This window comes from Onychomys torridus, chromosome 5, assembly GCF_903995425.1.
Source record: "Onychomys torridus chromosome 5, mOncTor1.1, whole genome shotgun sequence".
Lineage (NCBI taxonomy): Eukaryota > Metazoa > Chordata > Mammalia > Rodentia > Cricetidae > Onychomys > Onychomys torridus.
The window spans coordinates 117,476,637-117,493,979 of NC_050447.1; the positions used below are offsets into that span (position 1 = coordinate 117,476,637).

Consider the following 17,343-nt stretch of genomic DNA (forward strand, 5'->3'; position numbering starts at 1 on the left):
TTGATAGTCATGCACAACTGTTGCTCTCTTAATGAAGATGATTGGGGCTGTGTGCTACAGCCCCATTCTGTCTGGAAGGACAGTAAGAAGTTTATTTAGCCAAATTCTGAAGCTCCATCTTCCTGAGGTAGAGCAATTACATGCAGCAAGATCATTAAAGGGCTGCCATTCGATCCTTGATGCTATCTAGCTGTGCACATGTCTACTGAAGCAGGCATTGGTCCTTGGGTCCCTGAGACATCATGGGCCACTGACTGCCAGGAATTCAGCAGCTGTAGGTGAGGAGAACCCTCTCTATACTGTCACCTATGGCAGCCTTCAGGGATCTTGACTAAGGTAAAACTGGATCCTTGGCTTGCCACAGAGAAGGACTTTCAGGGTGAGCCAGTATGAAGCAGTGTTGGATTTTATTAAAAGAGATTTTAATAGAGTTTAAGCATGGGTATTAAAACAAAGAGAGGTGTGGGCTTCTCCAAAGAAAGTCATGCTTTGTTGTTTTTACTATTTTGGTGGCTTTAGAAGCTTTTGTCTTAAAGGGCACTAAGGAGGAACCCCTGAGGTGTTTCCTGGTGGAGGATAGGTTGACCCACAATAAGGTAAAACCCCAGCTCACAAAGCTTGCATGGGAAGCTAAGATGTTTTTACTGTAAACGAACCTTTTTGTCTTGTTTGTGAGATTCCCAGAAAGTATCTTAGAAAGGAAAAAGGCCATGGGGCCTAAGCATGGGTCATCACCATTTTAATATTCTTCTTCATATAAAAGGAACATTGTCTCTAAGTCAGTGACCTTCATTGCAAATGTTAATTATGCTGGAATTCTTGATCTGCAGCTGGCAAGAGGTTTCAACCATACATTGCAGTGAGTGGATCCCTTCCTTCACCATGTCCCCTTAATTTCCTTTCTATCTGCCTCATTATCAATCTGTGCACAAAGGAGTAGAGGTGAAGGGGGACATCTGGGTCTGGCCAGCACCACCCTGGGGCATGGAGGTCCCTGTCAGCCTGCCCCTGAAGGTAGGGGTTTTTCCTCCTTTCTTAACCTGAAGAATTCTCAAGAGATTTGAAGGTAAGGGTGTGTGTAGGGAGTGAGTCTGATGCTTGACATTTCTCCCTGTGGGCACAGCCCTTTGAAACAGGGATAAGTCAGCAAAAAATGCCAGGCCTGACATTGGCTTTCAACCCTACCACATCCGTCCCCTGAGGCAACAAACATGAGATGGCCTGGCAGCTTTCAGGGAGGGAGGAGCTGGCAAGGAAGAATGATGAGGTGAGGGGCTGCAGAAGGGGAGGGGGAGGACATAGGTTAACTCTTCAAAGCCATTATCTTGATACAAGATAAAGGGCGCCTTCCTGCATGACGGAAGTACATATGTGTCATTAATTCACTGGCTTCCTGTCTGTCTCCCTAGGTTCCCAACTCTCTCTGCCTTCTGTACAAGGCACAGCAAGTTCCAAATTTGGGCAGCTGTCATCCCCTGCATAGCCAAGCTCTGCAGGGTGCAGAGAAAGCCAGCCAATCCAGCAATAGGATAATAGAGGTCAAAGGGTACTACATGAGGCTCTTCATTAACTGAAGAGCCGACAAATTTATGAAAATCGTGAATCAGTTAATACATTACTCACAATGATTAATAACTAATTAACACCAGGATGGGGCCTGACCCTAGTTTTCATCTTCACTGAGTACCCATTTGCAGACCCAGCTCCAGGGCGCAAAATGGAATGCACATTGACATCGTGTTCTAGGAAGCCCAATGAGACAAGGCTGGTGGAGTAGATGACTTGAACCTTCTGGACTTCCTCAGAGGGTGCATGCATATTTTAAACTTTATATTATGGAAAATGGAGAGATGGTTCAGTGGTTGAGAGTACTTCCTGCTCTTACAGAAGACCAGAATTAGGTTCCTAGAACTCACATAGGGCAGCTCACAACTATTTGTAACTCCTGAGCATCCAACATCCTCTTATGGACTCGCATGCACCTGCATTCACAAATGTACCTGTGCTCACACCTGCACTCACATGCACCTGCACTCACATGAACCTACACTCACACATGCACCTACACTTACATGCACATGTACTACACGCACCTGCACTCACACATGCACCTACACTCATATGCACCTGCACTCACATGCACCTGCACTCACATGCACCTGCACTCACATGCACCTGCACTCATATGCACCTGCACTCACATGCACCTGCACTCACATGCACCTGCACTCATATGCACCTGCACTCACATGCACCTGCACTCACATGCACCTGCACTCACATGCACCTGCACTCACATGCACCTGCACTCACATGCACCTGCACTCATATGCACCTTCACTCACATATTCACTCACACATGCACTCACATGCACCTGCACTCACACATGCACCTACACTTATATGCACCTGCACTCATATGCACATGCACTCACATGTACCTATAGTCATATGCACCTGCTCTCACATGCACCTACACTCACACATGTACGTATCTTCACACAAAGACATATACACACATCATTTAAAATAAATAAAATAATTTTTTTATGTCTTGGAAATCATGGCTGCAGTGAATTCTTACAGTTTGTTATTGTCTTGGCATCCTTTTGAACAGAAATTAGATTTCCTCACTCTAGAAATGCCACTCATCTTGACAGTTTCCAGTTCTTTTCTTGGTTCCCCAAAGTGATCAACTGGGTATTTGCCTTATTGAACTATAGGACTTGACTGGCCACTGGCCACGTACCCTATGTGGTCATGAGTACAGTGACTACCTCATAGCTACAGCATGTCTCCATGGAATTCATGACTGCTTTCTCTGCCAGGTACATCCAACTTTTTTTAAGGAGTACATTTTCCTTTAGGGATTTATGTGCTTTGGTGTTCTGCCTGCATGTGTGTCTGTGTGAGGGTGTCCTATCCCCTGGAGTTAGATGGTTGTGAGCTGCCATGTGGGTGCTGGGAACTGAGGCCAGGTCCTCTGGAAGAACATCTAGTACTCTTCTTAACCACTGAGCCATCTCTCCAGTCCCTTAAAGAATGTACATTTTTGTTTGCTTGAGACAGAGTTTCTTGGCATAGCCCTGATTGTGCTGGAACCTGCTCTGTAGCCCAGGCTGGCCTCAAACTCACAGAGATCCTCCTGCCTCTGCCTCCCGAGTGCTGAGGTTAAAGGTGTGTGCACCACCACCCTCTTTAACATTGGAACATAACATGTTCATCTACAAAGCTCATATTTGAGAACTACACAATTGAGTTAACCAAAAACAGAAAAAAATCACAAAAATAAATAAGTTTATGTTCATATTTTAAGTAAGTTTATGATTTATCTGTGTCCCATGTGGCTTATGGGCTGCAGGATGCACGTGCCTCCCTGGAACCTACCGAGAATTCCTCTTAGGAATTCTGCTTGGATATAAATCTGGACTCCAGTAAATAGTAGAGTTAATTCATATTCATTCATTCATTCATTCATTCATTCATTCATTCCCTCTCTCCCTCCCTCCCTCCCTCCCTCCCTCCCTTTCTCCCCCCTTTCCTTCTCTCTCTATACCCTTTCTTTCTCTTTTCCTCTCCTTCCTAATTGAACATGTACATGACTGATGGCTTCCCTCCTCTCCACAGACCCTGGAAAGCATGTGACCCTCCCTTCTCTAGGGTCTCTGAGCAGTGTGCTGATTCTTTTATATCATAGGTCTTATTGAGTTCCTTCCTCTGTGACTCACCTGACTAATACACCCACATCTAACCCCTTTCCTGGCCAGGGCTTTCCTGGGGAGCAGCTCTCTTGGGTAGGAATAAGTTAGACACTGTTCAAACAAAAGCTACAAGGGTGTCAACCAGTCTGAACAAGTCTGCTATGAGAGGAGCACCTGGTCACAGTGTTAGACACAAACTAGATTTGGAATTGCCTGAGAGGCACACCTCTGGACTGGGCTGTGAAGGCTATCTTTAAGGAAATGCTGCTTGAGGAAGAAAAATCCAGCATGAACGTGGGTGGCATTATCCCCATGGGCTGGGTGCTTGGACTGAACAGAAAAGAAAAAAATAGAAAGCTGTGTGAGTATTAGCATTCTCAGACCTGTGCTTCCTGATCCATGGACATATGAGAAAGCAGCCTTGTGGTCCTACCGCCAAAACTGTGCTGATCGCGTACTGGGTCTCCCTAGCCAGGACAGACTATGCCACAATAAATCCTCCCTCTTTAACTTGTTCCTTGACAAGTAGTGGTCACACAGTGAGAAAAGCCACCAATATAGAAGCTTTGTTTATATCAACTTGAAGGGTTTGGGTGCTACTTAGTTTTGTTTCTTCCAAGGATTATGATATAGTATACTTCCATAAAGACTGGTTGTCCTTTATTTAATATTAGTCATTGGTGATTATTGCCTAGGTAATCAGTAGTTTGTATTGGGGTGATCTTGTCCTCCCAGGGAGCATGGCAGTGTCTTAGTTTTGATCATCATAACTTGACAAAGGGATGTTGTAGGAATCTCATGGAGAGGGATCTAGAAGTATGCTAAATGCCCTACAACAAAGGGTCATGTAGCCCACAGTGTCAGCAGTGCAAAGCTGAGACACTTTGGACTGGATCTGTTTACTCAATGTGAGGTTGTAAAATATTCTATCCCAATGCCATTGCTCATGTTTTATTTATTAGCCAGAATAGTCATATAAAGGAAAAACTTCTGGCCCAACTATTTGGTTTCCACAAGGTAGAATTCATAATGGTAAGTGTCAGTAAATGCTTGATTCTTTCACTTGCCAGTTTTCAAAATAACAAGGCAATTTCCTAGGTTCTGGAATTGACCAGTGGGGTTCTTCTTCTTTTAAGAAGCACTGAACTTGGGGGTATAAAGCACCAGATATGCTCCACTTGTTTCGGTAGCTCCTGATGCTTGAACTATCGCATCTGGACAGTGTGAGCCTACCTGGTCAGTTCCTAAGTACATGTGATGTGCCCCTGCACCCTAGCCTTCTTTGAACAATGTGTTTGTATTCAGGACCAACCAGATTCTCTGAACACATCCTCTGTGCTACTCTCCTCAATGGGAATCAGCCACTTTCCCAAGGAGGTTCCTGGAAGTGGTATTTAGTGGTTACCATTTCTGTCCTAAGGGGACTCACATATTTTAAGACATAAATATTCCTTAAAATGCTGTATTTTTCTCTAAGAGAGGAATTTTGTGAGTTATATTTTATACATAGGAAAAATGAGGCACTCAAGAGAGTGACTTTGTCCCAACCCACATGCAAAGCAAATGGAAAATTTTGAAAGAGAGCAATGAAAATTTCGCTTTCTTAATCTGTGGGCCTGGGTGGGAGTAGATGGTCTCAAAAGCCCAATAATGAGAGGTCAAAATCGACCAGAGCTGCAAAACAAAGAACACGTGGGTGGTCCTCTGGCCCAGGTGAGAGCCTTCCAGGCTCCTTCTCCTTTATGGATATAGCACTTGTGGGTATGAGCCAACTTTGCCTGTAGGAAACCGGAAACCAAGGGCAAAGACTTCTGCAGGGAAGGGTGTCTTCAGGGATGGCAATCCACAGGACACATGAAGAGTGCCAATTTTATCAAACATGTTGGAAAACAAAGCATCTTTGATAATAAAGATCAAAAGGCGATATAGTGGTTTACATCTTTATTCCCAGAACTTTGGGATACCGACTGTGAGTTAGAGGCCAGCCTGGGCTACATACCAAGTTCCAAGCCAGACTGAACTCCACAGTGAGAACCCCACCTACAAAAAGGGAGGGGAGGGAAGGGAAATTTTATATGATGCATGAATGATAAGGCCAGGGTTGGGTTGTTTTGTATTTCTCAATGACATCCTCTAGTAATCTGACAATGCAGAACCCTGTTGTCCTGGAGAGACAAAAATAATACAGTGGTCATTTTCACATCCCATCATCCCCATGACATCTAGTGAGCTGCCTTCTCTTAGGCTTGTGTTGAAATACACCAAGGCACCTTATAGGATAAGAGCCACCACCATCACAGCAGGGTGGCATGCAGCATAGCCACCCAGTCAGTGATAATTGTTATAGCAACTAGACTCACTAAGACATCATCGTAAATCCTCTTACCTAACTTCTTCTGGATCTTGGAATGCATTGCATGGAATCTGCCTGCCTCTATTTGTTCTTCTTTTTATTATTATTATTAAGGAATTTTCTATTCATTTTACATACCAACCACAGATTCCCCCTCTCCTCTCTCCTCCTGCCCCCCCCCCCCCGCCAGTCTTTCCCCTCAACCCATTCTGTTCCTATCTCCTCCAAGGCAAAGTCTCCCATGGGGAGTCAGCAGAGCCTGGTACATTCAGTTGAGGCAGAGCCAAGCCCCTCCTCCCTGCACCAAGGCTGTGCAAGGTGTCCCACCATAGGCACTGGGTTCCAAAAAGCCGGCTCATGCACCAGGGATGTATCCCAGTCCCATTGCCTGGGGACCCCATAACCAGTTCAAGCTAAACAACTGTTTCACCTATCCAGAGGGCCTACTCTAGTATAGATAAAGAAAATGTGCCCATATACACAATGAAGTACTATTCAGCAGTAAAAAAAAAAAAACAATGATACCATGAAATTTGCAGACAAATGGACAGAACTAGAAAATATCACCCTGAGTGAGGTAACCCAGTCTCAGAAGGACAAACATGGTCTGTACTGACTCACAAGTGGATCTATTTGTTCTTGCCTCCTCTCCATGCCCCAGAGTTTTCTCTCACTAGCCTGATCTATGAAATGCCTCTAAGTTCTGACTGCTTCATTCGCTGGGAGCAGATTTTCCTCCTCAGCCTTTGTCTGACCCCGGCTTGCAGTCACTCGGGCTCATCTATAAAGTACGTACCACATCAAGGCACTGCACTAAAGGCAAGCTAAAGCGGGAAGTGTGGAAGTGTGGAAGTGGTTATCCCTAGTGCAAAGCAAGGCATGGGTGTGCTGGAGAAAATGCAAGAGCAGTGATGAAATCGTCAGCTTGGCTTTTGTACTGTCACCAAATGAAGGCAGTCCTAAACAGCGTTAGCCATGAAGATTAGCCCTTTCACTTCCCACCACTGGCATATCACCGACTGGAGAGAAGTCAGATGCTTCATGATGCCTGCCCTCAAGTTGCCAGTAGCCTCACAGAAAATAACAATAGCTTGATGAAGTGATAGGGTGGTGATTTCAATTTCAAGGGAAGGGTTTACTGGGGAGGTGTCAATGAAGCTTAACTTCATAGGATCAGGCAAAAGAGAAGACACAGACCCACAGCGACACTAAGGCAGGACCTGCATCTGGGAGAGGAAAACAGTCCCTGTGATAGAATCGAGGATGTACCTGCACCGTGATGCACACCAGCAGCAGAGCAGAGCAGCCAGCCGAAAATCATTTCCAAGAGAATCTTTGTCCTGGTGCTAAGGACGAAACAATAAAATGTCCTTTCTTCCTTATACCCTTCCTGGGCTATAATTAAAAGGCTGTGTGTATTGGCCGCTTTTCTCTCTTGTCGCTATGGCCAGATACCAGACAAGAAGCAACTTAAAGGAGGAAGAATTGGGTTCATGGTTTGATAAGGGACATTCCATCCTGACAGGAAATGCATGGCTGCGGAAGCAGCTGGGTCCCTGGCAACAGAGGCAAGAGACTTTGCTCACATCTCAGAGAATCAGGAAGCAGAGAACTCAGGCCAGGAACAGAGCCAATCAATAACGGTCAAATCCCACCATAGGCTCTATGTGGTAAAGATTCCACAACATTCCAAAACAGTGTCACTAGCAGGGACCAAGGTTTTAACACATAGGAATTCTGGGGACGCTTGACACTCAAACCAAAAATGCTATACAGTCTACACATTTGAAGTAAATTATTCAGTGGCTTTTAGTATATCCCATCAGTGCCAGTTTTGGAACCTCTTCCTTATTCTAGAGAGAAACCCGCATCACTTAGCCAGAATATACCAATCCTTGTGTTGTTAAACAGAATAGAGAGGGAGGAGATAATTGGGATTGGATTGAGTACATTATTCTCACACCTACCACTACCCAAGGTCCAGCATGACACATGCAGATGTACAAACATACATCCATCCTTTCATCCATTCATTCATCTTCCTGGTGCAAGTTTGGAGATCTACCTACACCTCCAGGACCCCCATTCTTCACCAGCTGCAGCTACCCAAATATATCCACTTGCACACCAGCCCACCCACACCCAGACCCTGCCTTCTCACCTTGGCAAGGAACACTTGAGGAAATGTAGCAGGCAATGTGCTTGGCCTGAGACACATTCACACATCTGGGCTTTGTCCCCTGGAGGGTGTATTTGGCAGCTCTGCCCTCAGATTTCCCAACTCTGGGCTTGTTCATTATTTCTGCAAGCTCATTGCCTTCCCCTCTGAATCCTGATTATTTACCGACCTACCCACCAGACCATCTTCTTTTACTTCCTTAAGATGGACAAGGCCAAGTTGTTCCCCACAACCACAGTGGGATCCTATGAAGTGCTTAACAATGACATAGCTCTTCAAAGTTCTTCTAGACTTGTACAGGAAAGAGAGCATCGTCCTCATTTTGGAGATGGGCTCCTAGAGCTTCTGTGCTGTTTCTGAGCCTGTCCCACTCTCAAATGGGAAAGCTCACTTGACAGTGGAAGGCTGTGATGCTGCTGCCATTGGTGAGGAATGTTCACATAGGGATGCTTGCTTACCTCACAACAGATCGGTATGCAGGATTCATAGAGCATGTCTGGAGAGCCAACCAAGTCCCAAGCCCCCTGTAACTGTCTGTCTTGCCACCCTTAGCTTAGAATTTTCATCTTCATGATCAAAATGTCTTATCCAGATTTTAGCCTTTTATCAGAAAGACAATAGCATTTCTAAAAGTCTTGTTCAGTAGGTGACTTCATCCATTTTCTATTGCCCTAACAAACCACTAGAGATTGGGAACCTGTGAGCAATAGAAGTTTGTCTAGACCTGAGGTTCTGAGGACTGGGAAGTCCAAGAGCAGGACACTGACATCTGGTCAGCATCTGGTGAGGTCTGCTCAGTGTGTTGTAACATGACAAAGGCATGACACAGCAAGACAGAGTCACTAATGTCACCATGAGGACCTCACGCTCATGACCTCATTGAATCCTAATTATCCCCTAGAGGGTCTCCCTCCAAACACCATTAACATATAAATTTCTAACAAAAAAAAAAAAAAAGGACATATCCAGGCCATAGCAAGAGGCATCACTTCTATCCCATTGGCTCTTTACGAATTTGTAGTGTTTCTGCTAACAAAACCCATGCCTGTTATACAAGAGGGAAAGAAAATAGATGTTGTGAATGAGACACACAGTGTTGAGCTGATGTTTCTGACCTTGTTATTTCGCTTCACCCCTAAACAGAATTCAGTTCCTCTGGCCTCTCCTACACAGCCTGCACCACATCCAAGTCTGGCGGCCTCTCCCCTGAGCACCAAGCTCTGCTGGACTAAGCCAGAGCCTCTATGGGCTGTGGACTGAGTGACCAGACTGTAGCCATCTTGAGCCATTAAATCTGCCCCTGTGTAGTGCTGGCCAGTTTTCCTCACATGACTCCCAAACCACCAACATAAAGAGGGGGACTGGTGTCCTTGATATTACTTGGGATAAGCCAGGTACCTTCTGACTTGGATAAAGTCCCTTTTGTCCTGACAGTAGATAAGCTTTTTCCTTTTAAGTCACAGGAACCAGCTGCTCTTGCTTGCATCCAGACCCACACACTTCTGTCGTATGTCCCCGGTTCCTTACATCCTGTCTGCCTCCCTTCAGTCTCTGGCTCCTTGGAGCCAGTTCTCCTATGGACTGGGGCCAGGGAAGAGGTGGGTCATTTTATTAATTTTGCTGCTGGCCAATGTCCCCACTTTGAGAAGAGTTAGAAAGCCCCAGGGATATGCTAGATGGCCTCCTGGCTCTCAGCTTCCCGGCACTCGCTGAGCTGTGGGTCTTGATGAAAGAGCATCCAATGTGCTCATTCCCAGATGTGCTACGAGCCCCTTTGAAGAAACCAGACTCACAAGGACTCTAGCATAAATTAAGTCTTAATCACTATTATGAGATGAGTGGGAAGGGACCAAGGGAAGAGTCAGGAGAGGGAAGAAACAGAACTTTCTTAGAAGATGATACAATACAAAGCTTAGCAGAAACAGCCAAGTTCACAGGGGGCTTTATGGCAGACACATCTGCCTTACACTCCACTCCCTTTGGTTGGTGGGCCCAAATGGCCTAGAAATTTGGCTGTGCAACGTTTTTCCAAGAGAAAATAGTGTATCAGGGTTCAGCAGCCCACCCCAAGAAGCCCAGCTCCTGAGGCTGGTCAGTGAGGGCAATATAGTGTTAAACCCTTCCATGTCTCACCTGCTGAGAAGCCTGACCCCTCAACTCAACTAGGATCAAGTTACCTGAACTCTCTGGAGATTAAACAAGGAGAAGCCTTGCTGAATAGAAAGTGATCTTGGATTTTCAGCAAATACACTTGAAAATTGTGGCCCCTGGAGAAAACTATAATACTGTGGTACTGGGGAGGATGTGGATGTCCAGAATTCTGACTTCTAGACCTGGGTTCTAGACTAGCCAGAATGCTTCCTGCCCATCCATTGGCTGCCTCAGCTTGGAAATGAGGATTTAAATTAAGGGAGATTAAAAACCACTTCTGTCCCCAATTCTATGTGCTCAAGTGCAATAAAGCATGTGGATCTTCCTTTCTGCATGAATTCTCTTAGAAAACACGAATCAAAGATGCTCAGGATAATGACAGTTGAGTGGTTACCACAAGCCCTTGCAAAGCACTTTACTCTGTTAACTCTTAATCCTCATAGCAATTCTATTATAGAGTGATATTAACAGCACAAATCTACTAATGAATTAGCAAGAGTATGGAGAGATACATAGCCAACCACCACATGGCTGCTCAGGTAGTCCAGTCAGATCTCCAGTTTAACAAGCCCAGCACTGAACCATTGTCTCTCCTCCTCTGCCTCATCCAAGCATACTCTTCCAGTTTTCTTCTGCTAAAAAAACCACAATCCGACACTACCTACCATCCAGGCAGAGAATCTGTGCGGCCCCACCCCCCACATCCAAGTCACCACAAGAAACGTCATCCTTCCTTCCAAATGCGTATGGAAGCGACAGCCTCTCACCACCCACAGTATGGCCACTCTAATCTACACCTCCACTGCACATAGTCTGAATGCTTGCAAGAACCTTCTTGCAAGAACTCTGCCCCAAGCCTTCTGCTCACCCTCCTCATATGCACAGCATTCACTCCGTATAGAAAGGAGGCTCACCAATGTAGCACGAATCATCTCTGTCCTCAGAGCTTTCCAGTGGCCTCCAGTCTCACTGCGGCTGAGATCCAAAGCCTTTTACCTGTAAGGTCTCCAAGATGTCTTCCACTCTCCACCCCTGTGATATCCACACGAGCCTCATTCTCATGGCTCTACTCCCCCCTTAGTCACACTGGCCCCTCTTCTTCCTCAAGCACACCAGGTCCCTCCTTCTCTCAGACCTTGGCTAGGACTGCCCCCCACCACACACACACACACACACACACACACACACACACACACACACACACACTCACAGGCGCACTAGGCTCCTTTCTCACTTCCTTCTGGATTCTACACCTTACTGGTCTGACCAGGCACAGTAGCTCCCCCTGTATCTATGTCCTCTGGCTTGCTTTATCTTGGTTTATTTTTCTCTTCGGTATGTATCTATGTCTGACATATATTATATGATATGTTTATTTCCATTCCCACTTACTCCTCCCAAAGTTAAGCTCTATGAGGACATGCTGGCTACTGTGTTCACTGCTAAATCCTCAGAATCTGGAACAGTGTCTGGTGGCATTCATGTAACAACTCAACAGACAAAGTGGTCTCTGTTATCTAAATCTATTTTTTTTAATGTGTGATTAGTGAGTTTTGGCATAGCAAGAGCCCATGATCTCTCACATTAAAGGGGGGTAAATAATGCCTTTTGTGTGTCACCTCTGCTCTTTAATTACCTATAACACAACCCACTGTGGATTTCTGAATGATACAAGGCATTTAAGCCACCAATTACCTAATTATTTGACTCTTAATGAACTCATTAGTGAGTATGTTTGTGATAGTGTGGACTAAGGCTAAAGGGATTACGTTCTCCTACATCAAGGCGAATCACATACCATAATATAAATAAACAATAAAGTGATTTGTTAAAGACAGATAATGAATGCAATGTAATTGTCAAAATAAACTTTTAAAAAGCCATTTCTTTATTGCAGAGTTACCTGTGAGAGAGAGAAACTGCTGTTCCTGTTACAATTTCGGTAGAGAGAAGCTGAGTAGCACTGGAGGGTGAGAGTCAATCCCAAGGCACACTCATTTCCCAGGTGAGGAATTTTATGCTCATTAGCAGGTACTTTTCAGTTCCTGGTTCGGAAGTCTCGGATAGATGACTGTGAATCACCATCAGAAGCCATAAATGAGGCAATGGAATTGTAACAGCGAACATTCAAAATAAACATCTGTTTTAACCACGTGAGATATAATTAATTATCCACGCTGGGATAATTTTGACAGTGAGAGAAAAATAAACAAACACTATATAATTTTTAAGGGTACATTTGTAGATTGACAAATTGGTTTCACTAATGGTAGGTCTATAAAATCATTTAAGTCATAAATCATTGTCAAAGCTAAAATCATTTCTCAAAATTAAAAGGGCAATGTACATTAAAGCAAAAGTTTTAAAGTTTATTAGATTGATTTGTCTAGAAAATTTTGAAACAGTATTAAGCAGATTATCATTCCTGGTTCCTAATCACTTATTGTAATAATTATGTGATCATTTCCATGTCTGATAAGATGTTGTTAGCATTTTTTTAAAGAATATATCTCAATATATGGGATACTTTCATAAAATTGCCTATAATATTCTTCAGTGCTCAGTTGTGTATTTCCTAAGTTTGAAGTTACTCAGACTCAGTGGACCATATGCATTTGATGGTATGCATTTAATAAAGAAAACACTCTTTTTAGATCCTAACAGTACTGGGATTGAAATGAGGACCTTGCACCAGTGGGGAATGTGCTCTACCACTGAACTACCACCCCAGCAAGAAAATATTCTCTCTACAATGCTAAAAGACTTCATGAACTGAGATCTATTCCTACAAAATAGAGTATATTCTCTATTCTAACTTTCTTATTAAAATATGTTAATGTCTCAATCCAAATCTTTTCAAGGGATTGTCCTTTTCCAGGGTGAGCTCCAAGCTTGTGATCCTCTTGTACCAGCTTCCAGAGTACTAGACACACACCACCATGCCTGGCCCTTTGCGTGTAGTCTATCATTGGAAGAAACAGCTCTTATCTCTAAGAAATAAAAGCTGTGCTTTATTCTGGAGCAAATATGAGCGACCATAGCCAGGAACACACATTTAGGTCTCCACAAACTTAATGTTCCAATGAGGAAGCAGTTTCATGGAGTTTTTGTAGTAAGAGAATTTTATAAATAGATTGGTAACAATATCAGGAATGTGGCTTCCAGCAAAGTGGGGATTCTATAGACCTCAAATGCTACCTGATGATAGTCTTAGCTTTGGGGTTGGTGGAAGCTCCTTGTCTGCTTAAGTTAATAGATTCCAAAGGCTTTTATCCGTTAATCACAGGATGTTAGTGTTGACAAAGGGCTGGGAAAGAAATAGCTATTTAGGGCTAAAGCTAGCCCAAGGTAAGGTGTGATTAAACCTGCAGCCCCTGGACCTGCAACAATCGGACATCTCCACAGTATCACCTCAGCTCGACTCAGTCTTTGCAGACACAGCTTCTTTCCAGGAATTCCCATTCACAATCCAGAGAGAATTTCTCTGGCAAATGATTTACAAAACGGAGCTTATCAAGTAAGCTATCTGTTTATGATTTTTAGAACAGTTTTGCCAAATTTAGATGCCAAAAAAAACATAGGCATTCTCCGCTTCATTCCGTTCTAATTTAGAATTCACTTAATTACAGAAGCATCCGCAATAGATGAAGACTGCAGAGCAACATTAATCCCAGATTCAATGGTACTATGTCTTTGACACTTCCTTCGCTTTCCTATGTAGACGTTCTTTTTTTTCTTTTTCTTGATCCTCTCTAAAAATTAGCTTACAGAGAATCAAGTGTCACTGTGGCTTTTACAAACAAAATCTGTTTTTTGCTGCTTCTCTCTGCTTCCTCCTCCTCCCCCCTCCTCCCCAAGTTCTGTTTTCAACAATTACATTTCCCTAAAAGCTTCAAGAGCTGAAGTTCTTTGGCTTGCAATACGGCTAATCCTTGCTTAAGGATTACCAGCTGATTCGAACAAAATGCAAACATTTAGAGAATGCATTTATTTATTTAAAAAAAAAAAAAAGGTAAAAGGTCAGTGTGCACTGTGGTGTGCTGGAGTTCATTTCCAAAGTAGCCTGCCAGGGAGGACCAGCATTTCCAAAGCCTAAGAGCAGGCAGAAAAGCTCAAAAGACTTATTCTGCCATGTGCAGCGTGTTTTCAATTCCGTATCCTCTCGATCACAAATATTTTATAGTTCAATTTCTCTGTGTATAAATAGAAATGTTTATGTCTGTCAACTGTGGCTTCTATTTGGTTAGGAGACTCTAACAGCTGATTTGGGTGCAGTTATAAACTATGAATACACTGTATCCAGTTCCAAATAGTTTCTGTTCCGTGGATTTCTTAACTCTCTCCCACTTTGCTGGGCTCCCTCAGCCCCTATAGCTGCTGCACCTGGGTCGCACTTGTCCTGAATTGTCTCTCTTCCGTCTTTTCTCTGACAGAATGAACATCCCAAACCTTTACCTTGAGCCCATAACTTGAGTGTGTGTGGGGGGAGGGGGGGAAATTACGTCAAAACATTGTTTCAACTAATTGGTTTTCCCATGAAATACTGATCTAAACAAGCATTGTTTAACCTCGTGTGAAGTTCTGTGAATGGAGCCTTGGATCATACTAGCAGCACAAGAAAAAATATAAGCAAAATTAATGTGCAAGACCATCTTTTTTTTTTTTTTTTTTTATGAGAAAGTCATACTTTCCAGAGTAACATAGAAACATATTGTTACATGTTAAAAACAAATCTTTAAATAACTAAAGAAGTTTTTGTCTTCTGAGTTTACATGTGGTCAGAATGTTCAAGCCCTATGCCTCAGCATGCCAAAGGATGACAAGCATGTGGGCAAGGTTCACATTCATCAGCCACATGTTTGAGAAATGGTTATTTGGTATTTAAGTTCCTATTAAATGTGCCTCCTTTGTTTTTAGCTGAGAGAGATTGCGTTTGTTTCAAAAAAAAATCACAAGGGGGATGAGGATGAGGAGATGTTTCTTTTGGTAAAGCACTTGCTGTATGTGAGCACATACACATGCACACATGAACATGCACATATGCACACGTGAACACGTACACATGTACACACAAATACCCACTCACAAAGTCAAAACAAGGAGGGAAAATCTATTATCTACATAAATAGATAAGTATAGCCATCCCTTGTTATCTGGTTCCAGATAGCATCTTGCTAACACTGAATCCAGCCTCTTCTCTATCAAGCCCTAGGCCATGCCCTGTAAATCTCCCTTGTAACACTTACTCACTCATTGGCTTTGTTCCTCTAGCAAACCCTGACCAATACACTGGCCTTGGACTAATGAAACAGACACTCCTCTGAGGCCTCCAAAGGCAATCAATTGTGCCGACATCCTGTCTGACCTCTGGAAGTCTGAAGCGGACACATTGCTATAGTTTTAAGGTACCCACTCTATGTTGCTTGTTATGGCAATTATGGGACACCAATGAGGCCCTCTATCCTCGGGGTGATCCTCACAATTCCTCAAATCTTTTTTTTTTTTTTCCACTTACATTGTACAGAGCCACATCTCTCTGGTTTGGCAACTTGATTCATGCAATTGTTAAAATCCTTAGACTCTCCTGGAACTGGCCTGACATAGGAGCAATTTCAGCATCTTTTTTTTTTTTTTTTTTTGTAACACTTTGGTACCCACAGGCGGTTGGGGGGCGAGGTTAAGATGATACAGATAGTTATGGCTGTCTTAGAAACAGGATGACTTTTGATACATCAGATCTTCTATGTGGACTGCTCTCCAAGTCCTAAAGTACCGTCTCCCAAATTCCTTGAGAAATGAATAAATAGATGTCCATGACTTCATAAAATGTCCAGGAACTTGTGTTTTCTGATCATCTCCAAATGTCTTTCTCTGCTTTAGACACACTTATTGTTCCTCCAAAGCATACCTCATAGAAACAGGAAATTGAGGGAAAACTTTCTGAAGGCCTAAGGAGAATGGCAACAGTTCAACACTGAACTTGAATCATAGGCGCCATTCCCAAGATGCCGTGGACTTTCTGCCTCCAGCTGCCTTTCTCCCCATGTTGCTTGGCCACTCTGCCTAGCACTCCCTTCTCTCTGTTCCTTAACAATACGTGAACACTTTCCCCACCTTCTGAAATCTCATCATTTGCCCTTGGGCATGCTATTTAACCTTTAGGTGTAGCAGTTTCTTCATTTGGAAAATAACGATGATAGCATTCAGCCATAAAGTGGAATAAAGTTTAAAAGAAAAAGAGTGAAGCAGCAATACCAGTTATAGCCTCCAGAGACCTCAGAAACATTGAGCTAAATGAGAGACATCCCGAGAAAAGGTCACCTATCGGATGCTTTTGTCTATATGGAATGTACAAAGTAGGTAAATTCAGAGAAGCAGGAAGTAGATTGGAAGGTACCAAAGGTGAGAAAGATAGGAAAGCAGAGGGATTTCTTAATGGCTTACTGAGTCAATAGGTTGGATTATGTTCCCTAGAAAAAGATAAAAATTGTAGACTCAAACAGCTGAGAATGTAACCTCTATTAATAGTCAGAGGTAGTCCCCAGTGCAGTACAACAGGCATCATTTTAAGAAGCAGGAATTTGGACACAAAGATGGACATAGGGATGACTGTGTGCACAAACACAGGACAATGGCTTTAAGATTAGCACATTGGAGATGCCGCTGAAGGCCAGTGATCACCAAGACCTACTATCCATGCTGGAAGCAAAACAGAAGCACACAGAGATTCACCAGCCACAGAAGAGGTCTAGTCCAACATCATCTGCGGTTCTTCCTGTCCACAGAACTGTGAGATGTCAATCATCTGTTATGTGAAGTCTCTAGGTGTAGTGTTTTGTTACAGCAGCCCTGGGGAGCTAATATGAAGGATGTGAGCTTTCCCCTGAGCTGATGAAAATGCTCTAGAACTAGAGAGAGAGTCACAAAGGTGGGCCTGTATTGAATATCATTGATTTGTC

General features: G+C 43.5%; 1 long non-coding RNA gene across 1 annotated transcript in view; it reads left to right on the top strand.

The window, feature by feature from the left end:
- LOC118583413 overlaps positions 1-17,343 on the top strand; it is a 60,711-nt gene that overhangs the window by 20,504 nt on the left and 22,864 nt on the right. Inside the window, exon 2 of the long non-coding RNA XR_004944934.1 lies at positions 12,282-12,389. This is a non-coding gene — a long non-coding RNA (uncharacterized LOC118583413). The remainder of the gene's footprint in view (positions 1-12,281; positions 12,390-17,343) is intronic.